General features: G+C 35.8%; 1 pseudogene; it reads left to right on the top strand.

The window, feature by feature from the left end:
• The first annotated feature begins 303 nt into the window (after positions 1–303).
• LOC116558717 lies at positions 304–865 on the top strand (annotated as a pseudogene).
• Positions 866–7,277: the final 6,412 nt, after the last annotated feature.

Below are 7,277 nucleotides of genomic sequence, written 5' to 3'. Positions count from 1 at the left end.
TGATAGAAATTTTGTAGGGTATATATGTCACGTTTTCCAAATTTTGGATGCTATTGGAGATATACTCAATATATTGAATAAGGGATTATAGATTTAAAAGATTTTTAAAATCTAGAGATTTTCAATCTGGAATTGCAGTGAATAAGACAGAATTTGTAGAGATATGATTTAAGAAACACTCAAGGTAGAAATGGCCCTAAGTAGGGCCTAGCCTGCAGGCAAGGGGTACTCTGGGCATGTTTTGTCAGTGCCAGGGCTGGGCTAAGACACGATAGTACCAAGAACATCAATATTTAGGAGATTATGGCATCTGAAACCCACAATGTTAAAAATCAGAACTTGTGAAATAATATTCAGGATCATTTTGTTGATGGACCTAGGAAAAGGATTTCTAATTTCATTAATAAGAACAAGACGGAAGATACAAAATCTCAACAGTTACAGTTGGCTGCTTATATAAATAGAACAGTTGGACAAGCTGTGAAAAGTCCAGATAAAATTGTGTAAGTCAATCTTTTGTAGAAAGTTAGTTCATTATCCCTTTCCAAATCTCCATTATTAGAAAAACAAACAAACAATCAAAAAACATAGTCCCCTAGAAGTGGGGCTGTGACATGTCAAATAAAGAAAATGAACTGGTTTGTGCAGGCCACCTGTCTGAAAAATTATGCGAGAGCGGTCAAATATATTTGGTTAACTCCAGTGATTCTGAGTTTTCACAGACAGAAAGCCCATCATCGTAATACAGTGGGTATTTTTTCTCAGATTTCTCAGAATCACAAAACAAATGGCCCAAGATTTTTTGCTCAACAGAAATTTAAAACTGAAAGTAGCTTTAACTTTCTGGAGAAAGAAGTACAAGTGAAATTTGCAACTTGTTTGTTGAGAATAGAAGATCTTGGCATTGAGGTAGTTTGCCTTCCTGGGCTCACCAGTAGTTTACAGGGAGAAAAACAATGCAACTTTCTTGAAGGCTGGGTAGGCTCATTGCCTCTAGTAAAGTAGCTACGTAAAAGCAAATTTGAAAAATATGTAACAGTTGGTTTAAACTAGCTTTAAGCAGTCATTAAAAGGTGGTGATCAGAACTATTGTTCAAAACATAAATTATAAATAATGAAAACATTCAGATTTAAAAACAACAGTTAAGTGAATTGTAGGAACAGGAAACCATCTTACTTTCGTGTGGAGATATACTGGTAATATAGCTAAGGAAGTAGTTGCTTATTTATTACCAGTACATTGAGAGATTTAATCTACTAAAGAGCATTTGTTTATTCAAAACATCCCTGGACTATAGGATTTACAAGAAAAAGAAAAGATTTCTTCTGAGAGCTGTGAACTGTGAAAGAAATTAAAACCATTTTTTTCTTTTAAAAAGCCACATAATAAAACCACTAATGAAATCGTAACAATCTACGTCACACAGAAGTGAAAAAATACCCAAAAGTAGCAGCTTCATCTTTAATGAGATGAAAGTGCACTATGGAAAATGCTGGCCTTGCTGCATTTGGGATTTATATAGTTACTTGGTAACATTGTTTAAGAACTACTAGATCTTAATACAGTCCTGCATAAAAATATAGTTTATATTATGTGAAAAACTGAGAGGGCTTATTAATTAGGAACCCTAAAGAGCAATTATCAGTTACTTTTCTAAGACTATGTTTTACTGAAAAAACAAATATGTGTGGTTATCTTTTATGTTTAAAAGACTGAAAGTTTAAAACATTATGGCAAAAATCAGTATTTAAGATTAAAAATATTTAAGATTAAAAATAAAATAAAATATTTTATTTTAAATGTTAAAAATAAAAATATTAAAAATTTTTAATCTTAAATATTTTTATCCATACTGAGATACTGTGTATGTGAAATGTCTATGATACCAGTGTCTGTTTTAAAAATTTAAAACCAACTATGTTTCTGGCATAATAAAAAAATCATTAAATTAAATCATAGTTTTTTATTCATGTGGAGTGTTGTTGAAAAACTTGAAAATATATGACCTTTTTGCCAGAATCATCATGTCATGTACATATACATATTATCCCTATCTAATCCTATCTAAAGAAAAAGGTTGCCTGTGTGTGGAGGCTCACACCTATAATCCCACCAATTTGGAAGGCTGAGGTGGGTGGGCCACCTGAGGTCGGGAGTTCCAGACCAGCCTGACCAATATAGAGAAGCCCTGTCTTTACTAAAAATACAAAATTAGCTGAGTGTGGTGGTGCATGCCTGTAATTCTAGCCACTAAGGAGGCTGAGGCAGGAGAACCTGGGAGGTAGTGGTTGCAGTGAGCCAAGGTTGTGCCATTACACTCCAGCCTGGGCAACAAAAGCAAAATTGTATCAAAAAATAAAAAAAGGTTAATATGTATTAGTATAAATATTTATATTTAACTGAAAATGTCCATGGAGTTGTCTAGTTTATATTCACTTTTTATTGTATATGGATTTCTAATATTTCTGACTTCTGTACATTTAAACATTCTTGATCTGAGTAAATTCACCAAATACTTCTTTAAAAAGAAAAACCTACTCAAGGTAGCTCTGTAGCTAAGGGAAGGACACATCCACCTAATAGAAGTTTCTGTAAAAATAACTTAATAATTTTAAATTAAATTTCAACTCTGATGTAATTTAACTTCTGTAATAGTGATTAAAATTTGAGATAGCCAAAAAGTGTTCAGATAAAGGAAAAGATTAATTAAATTGTTAGAGTATAATTAGAGTTAAGTTTTTCATTCCAGAGCTCACATTTTAAGAGAAATTTAAGGAAGTGCTGAAGGAATTAATGTTGGGTCTTCTGGTAAAAAGAGCCAGAATAGGAAAGCTAACTTTAAACATACTACAGATTCTCAAATGGAAGGTGAATCATATAAATATTGCAGGACTCCAAAAGTAATAAAATTATAAAGAATTAGACACTTAACTTCTAGGATTAAAATCAGGAATACAAGAAGTTTTGAAAACGTCAGGTCACCATATCCTGAGGAGGCCTATGTGAGAAAATGAGGGAAAGCCTGAAGACCCGCTGGAGAGTCCTTACCTCACTAAGAGCTGAGTCCCAGTAACTGTTGTCAAAAAAACTGGGGAAGTAATTTGTGGGAGAAAAAGCTATAGATCAGAAATCTGATAAGCAGGACATTGAAGGGCTAAAACACAGTGGTTTGTTTACAAACAACTGGGAGATTTAATAGAAATGGGAATATGTTAAATGTAGAGTAACCAGAGAGAGGCAAGTCTTGAATGAAGTGCCCAGATTAGGGAAATCTTGTGGTTGCCATTTTCCAAACATGGGATTCTCTTTTTTATTAGGCTCTAACTATTAATGATATGGATAGGAGGCAAGGAAACACTGGGTAGAAGAAGGTGGTCCCTGGCAAAGGCCCCATATCAAGCCTGGAAACCTGTGGCCCTAAATGGGAACAGGCATTCCTGTTTTTGTGTCCAAATGCTGCCTTTTGGCCCAGCATGCCCCCCAATCCTATACCCATATAAACCCCAAACCCCAGGCTCCATAAGCAGAAGAGCAGGAGAAACAGAAGAGCAGCAGAGCGGCACAACAAAGGAGAGAAGAGAGGGAGTATCTGAACATTGAGAGGAGTTCATCTGGGGACAGTTGGAGAGGAGATTGGCCATGGGATGGCTGAGCTCCAGATCATCTTCCCACATCATCCTCTTTCCAGCTCCCTACCCATCTCACTGAGAGCCACCTCCACCCAGCAATAAAATCCTTCACATTTACAATCCTTCAATTTGTCTATGTGATCTGGCTCTTCTCGGACACCAGACAAGAATCCAGGTGCAAGACGGCACTGAGCAAGTTAACCTTTAAGCTGTCTGTGGACAGCAGAGCTTAAAGAGAACTATAACATGCCCCCTGAGGCTTTTGGAGTCACAGACACCCAACCCTAGACACTACTGTGGGGCTGGAACCCAAAAGTGCTCACCTAGGCTCCTGCACCTCCTAGTCTGTGTGCTTCCCCTCCCATAAACGGTTTGAGTGTGTGGCAGCTGAACAGATGAGCCACACTACTCTTGTACATCCTGTGAGGGGGGTCAGGGAACTCCCCCATTTCGTTAATGCCTTCATGCATCTGGTATGGGTTCTTAAAGCCACATGATTCCTGGAGGGGATATCGCATATTTCAGTTTAATTTAACTATACATTTTCCAATAAGTAAAGTTCTTTAAAAGTATAAGACCACCTGTTTTCTATTGCTGGAGGAATTCAGAGACAAGGTGTATCTCTGAATTCTTCAAAATGTGAGAGTTTTCTTAATGACGGTCTTAGAAATATTATTTATTTCACACACTGCACTTTAAGTTTGAGGTTTGATGAGACCCCAAAGTATGAAAGGAATTGTATTTTGTACATTTGAAGTTACTATATCATTAGTCAATCCATCTATGTATAGATTGCTTGCAATATCCTTGACATTTGAATTTCTGATTGTATAGGTTTTTTAAAAAATCCTCATTTTAATGTGATGGCTTAAATACCAATATATGTTATATATTACCTATGATTATAAATTAGCATTTAGAAAAAATCCAACAGTCAAGAATTTCTTAAAGTAAATGTAGAATTAAGTAAAGTGACATCGTTTATGTCTTTTTTTTTTTTTTTTTTTTTTTTTTTGAGATGGAGTCTCACTCTGTCACCCTGGCTAGAGTCTCACTCTGTCACCCTGGCTGGAGTACAGTGGCACAATCTTGGCTCACTGCAAACCCTGCCTCCCAGGTTCAAGCCATACTCCTACGTCATCCTCCTAAGTAGCTGGATTATAGGCACACACCACTATGTCCAATTAATTTTTGTATTGTTAGTAGAGAAAGGGTTTTACCATGTTGGTCAGGCTGGTCCTGAACTCCTGACCTCATGATCTGCCCACCACAGCCTCTCAAAGTTCTGGGATTATAGGCATGAGCCACCACGCCTGACCTTGTTTATGTCTTTTAAAACTTTGAGATGATCCTTTAAAATCTTGTTAACACCAATATTAAAGAAAAATAACTGACAATTAATTTCCTAAATTAATTGGAAGATATAAGATGGTCCCTAATCACTACCTAAATATAAGGCCAATATATGAGCCTTAAAAATCCCTTTTAATAAAAGCTAACCTTAAAGCACTTACAACTGAAGGATAAACCTCGAGATTACTAAATTTCAGTAGTTCCCTTCAATACATTTCTCTATACTAGATTTTTTTTTTTTTTTTGCTTTCTGCTGCTATTTTTTGTTTTATTTAGACTTTTTTTCCCTCTCTTCCTCCTGAGAGAAGGATAGAATGGTGGGAGAGCTAAAGATTCTCAGGGTTACAGGATAAATCCTGCTTGGCTGCATGTGACTGCCTCATTTAGCAGCTGGGAATACTGTAAAGCAATGCTCAGCACTCACTCTTATAGTCTTTTATGTAATATAATATATATTTTTAAAATTGATTGTAATTTTTTTAGCACTTTGGGGGCTGCTGGTGGTCTCTTTTTCAGGCTAAATAGACCAACTGCTGCTGCTAAAAGAGTGTATTCGACCACCCACACTCGGAAGCACAACCTCCTTCTCCCTGTGTTTCCCTGAAGTAGCAGTCAGCAAGGCATGTGCAGTAATGACTGTGAGCAGCCTTCAGGCTCAGAAAAATGTCACAGCTTGATCCCTAGAGCCTCCAGTGCCCCCATTCAATCAGTGTTCAACTGCATGACGCACCCTGGAACTTAAAATGAAAGCCCTGGATTCATGGCCAAAAATACAAACTCCCTACCAGCTCTTCCTGTGGGAGTTATTGAAGTTCTTGGTTAGCTCACCGACGGTTACCTACACTCTCCTCTGTCCCAGATAGCAAGGAAAAAAAGGCAAAACTGTAACATTTTCTGCACAAAGGCCTCAACTGGGATACAGAAAGACTTAGAAACAGCAGGCATATGTGTTTTAAAACAACATTTTGACAGATAAAGTCAAGTGATAAAATACAGTGAACTTATAATTATCCCTGCTATTGGAAGCAAGCGAAGAAGGTGACAGGTCAAAAGAGGGGCATGCTAACTCATGAAATTTCATTTTATTTTTCTCTGAAACTTCAGAATTTGAGTAGGGTGTGTGTGTGTGTGTGTGTGTGTTTCCAATTATGGTAAAGGGTGATAATTTTCAGGCCTAGATAAATACAGAAAAATGGGAAAAGCAACAATAAATTAAAATTTTGCTTTATGAATATTTCCATCCCACTCTGCAGCAAGTGGTACCTGCAATTGCTCCAGGAGTGTTACATACAAAATATTGGGTGGCCTATGAGCATCTACATGAAAGAGACCTGATAGAAAATGGACCAGGAGCTTTTGGCCACAGGAAGATAGGGTAATAATGACTTGTAGAAATTTATGTCAATATCAATAATCATTAATAAAAATTTGATGACAACACAACCTTATATCACTGGCACCCCAGGAACTTCTTATATTCTGAGTTTGTTTTCCCAACAGTCTCATTTCCTAGATATTCACACTTTGCTGTTACTTTGGTAGAAGTAAGAGTTCAAAAAGAATTAAACCACTTCCATTACTTGCTACCATATTTTAAAATTATTTTTTCCAGAGCACAAAAGAGCAAATTTAATACAAGTGACATATAAGCAGAGATATATATATTTTAGCATATGTACCAAATCTTGGCTCACAATTATTTTAGTTGATAATTTAAATTAATCTTAGAAATTCAAAGACCAATACCTGCTGATTATTCCATAAAGTATCAGACTCAATCATGCAAGCACACGGCTGGTCTTATTAATTTAAAATCAGATTCACACCTGTTTTTACATTTGAAACTTTGTGAAGTAATTTGAGTCCATAATAACTGACTTTATTTTGCCTTTATACATTTCTAAATTAGTATTTCTTTGTGAAATGCAGCTGATTTCTTGATTAGGGAGACTAACAAGTTCAGAGAATCTGAAGATCCAGCTGATAAGTGTGTCCATGTCCATCATTGCTGAGGAAACTGGCATGCTGAGAAGTAAAACATATCCCCAAGCTAAAGAATCTTTATTCAAACAGCTGAGAAGAGATGGGCATGTAAATGAATAACTTTTCTCAACATTTTATTCAAAACATTATACATTTTTAAAAACAATACAATGGATAATATTGATTTACATAAAAATATAGCATTTTATTAGGTGGAAAATATAGAATTTGTTTCTTTTGACTCTATTAACCTTCTGTAGGTGGAAGCAGAAAATTGTCTATAATTAGTAAAATGAGAGTGAGTTATAAAA

Source organism: Sapajus apella, unplaced genomic scaffold (assembly GCF_009761245.1).
Source record: "Sapajus apella isolate SASKATOON/1434 unplaced genomic scaffold, GSC_monkey_1.0 scaffold1, whole genome shotgun sequence".
Taxonomy (NCBI): Eukaryota; Metazoa; Chordata; class Mammalia; order Primates; family Cebidae; genus Sapajus; species Sapajus apella.
This window is presented reverse-complemented; position numbering and strand designations above follow the sequence as displayed.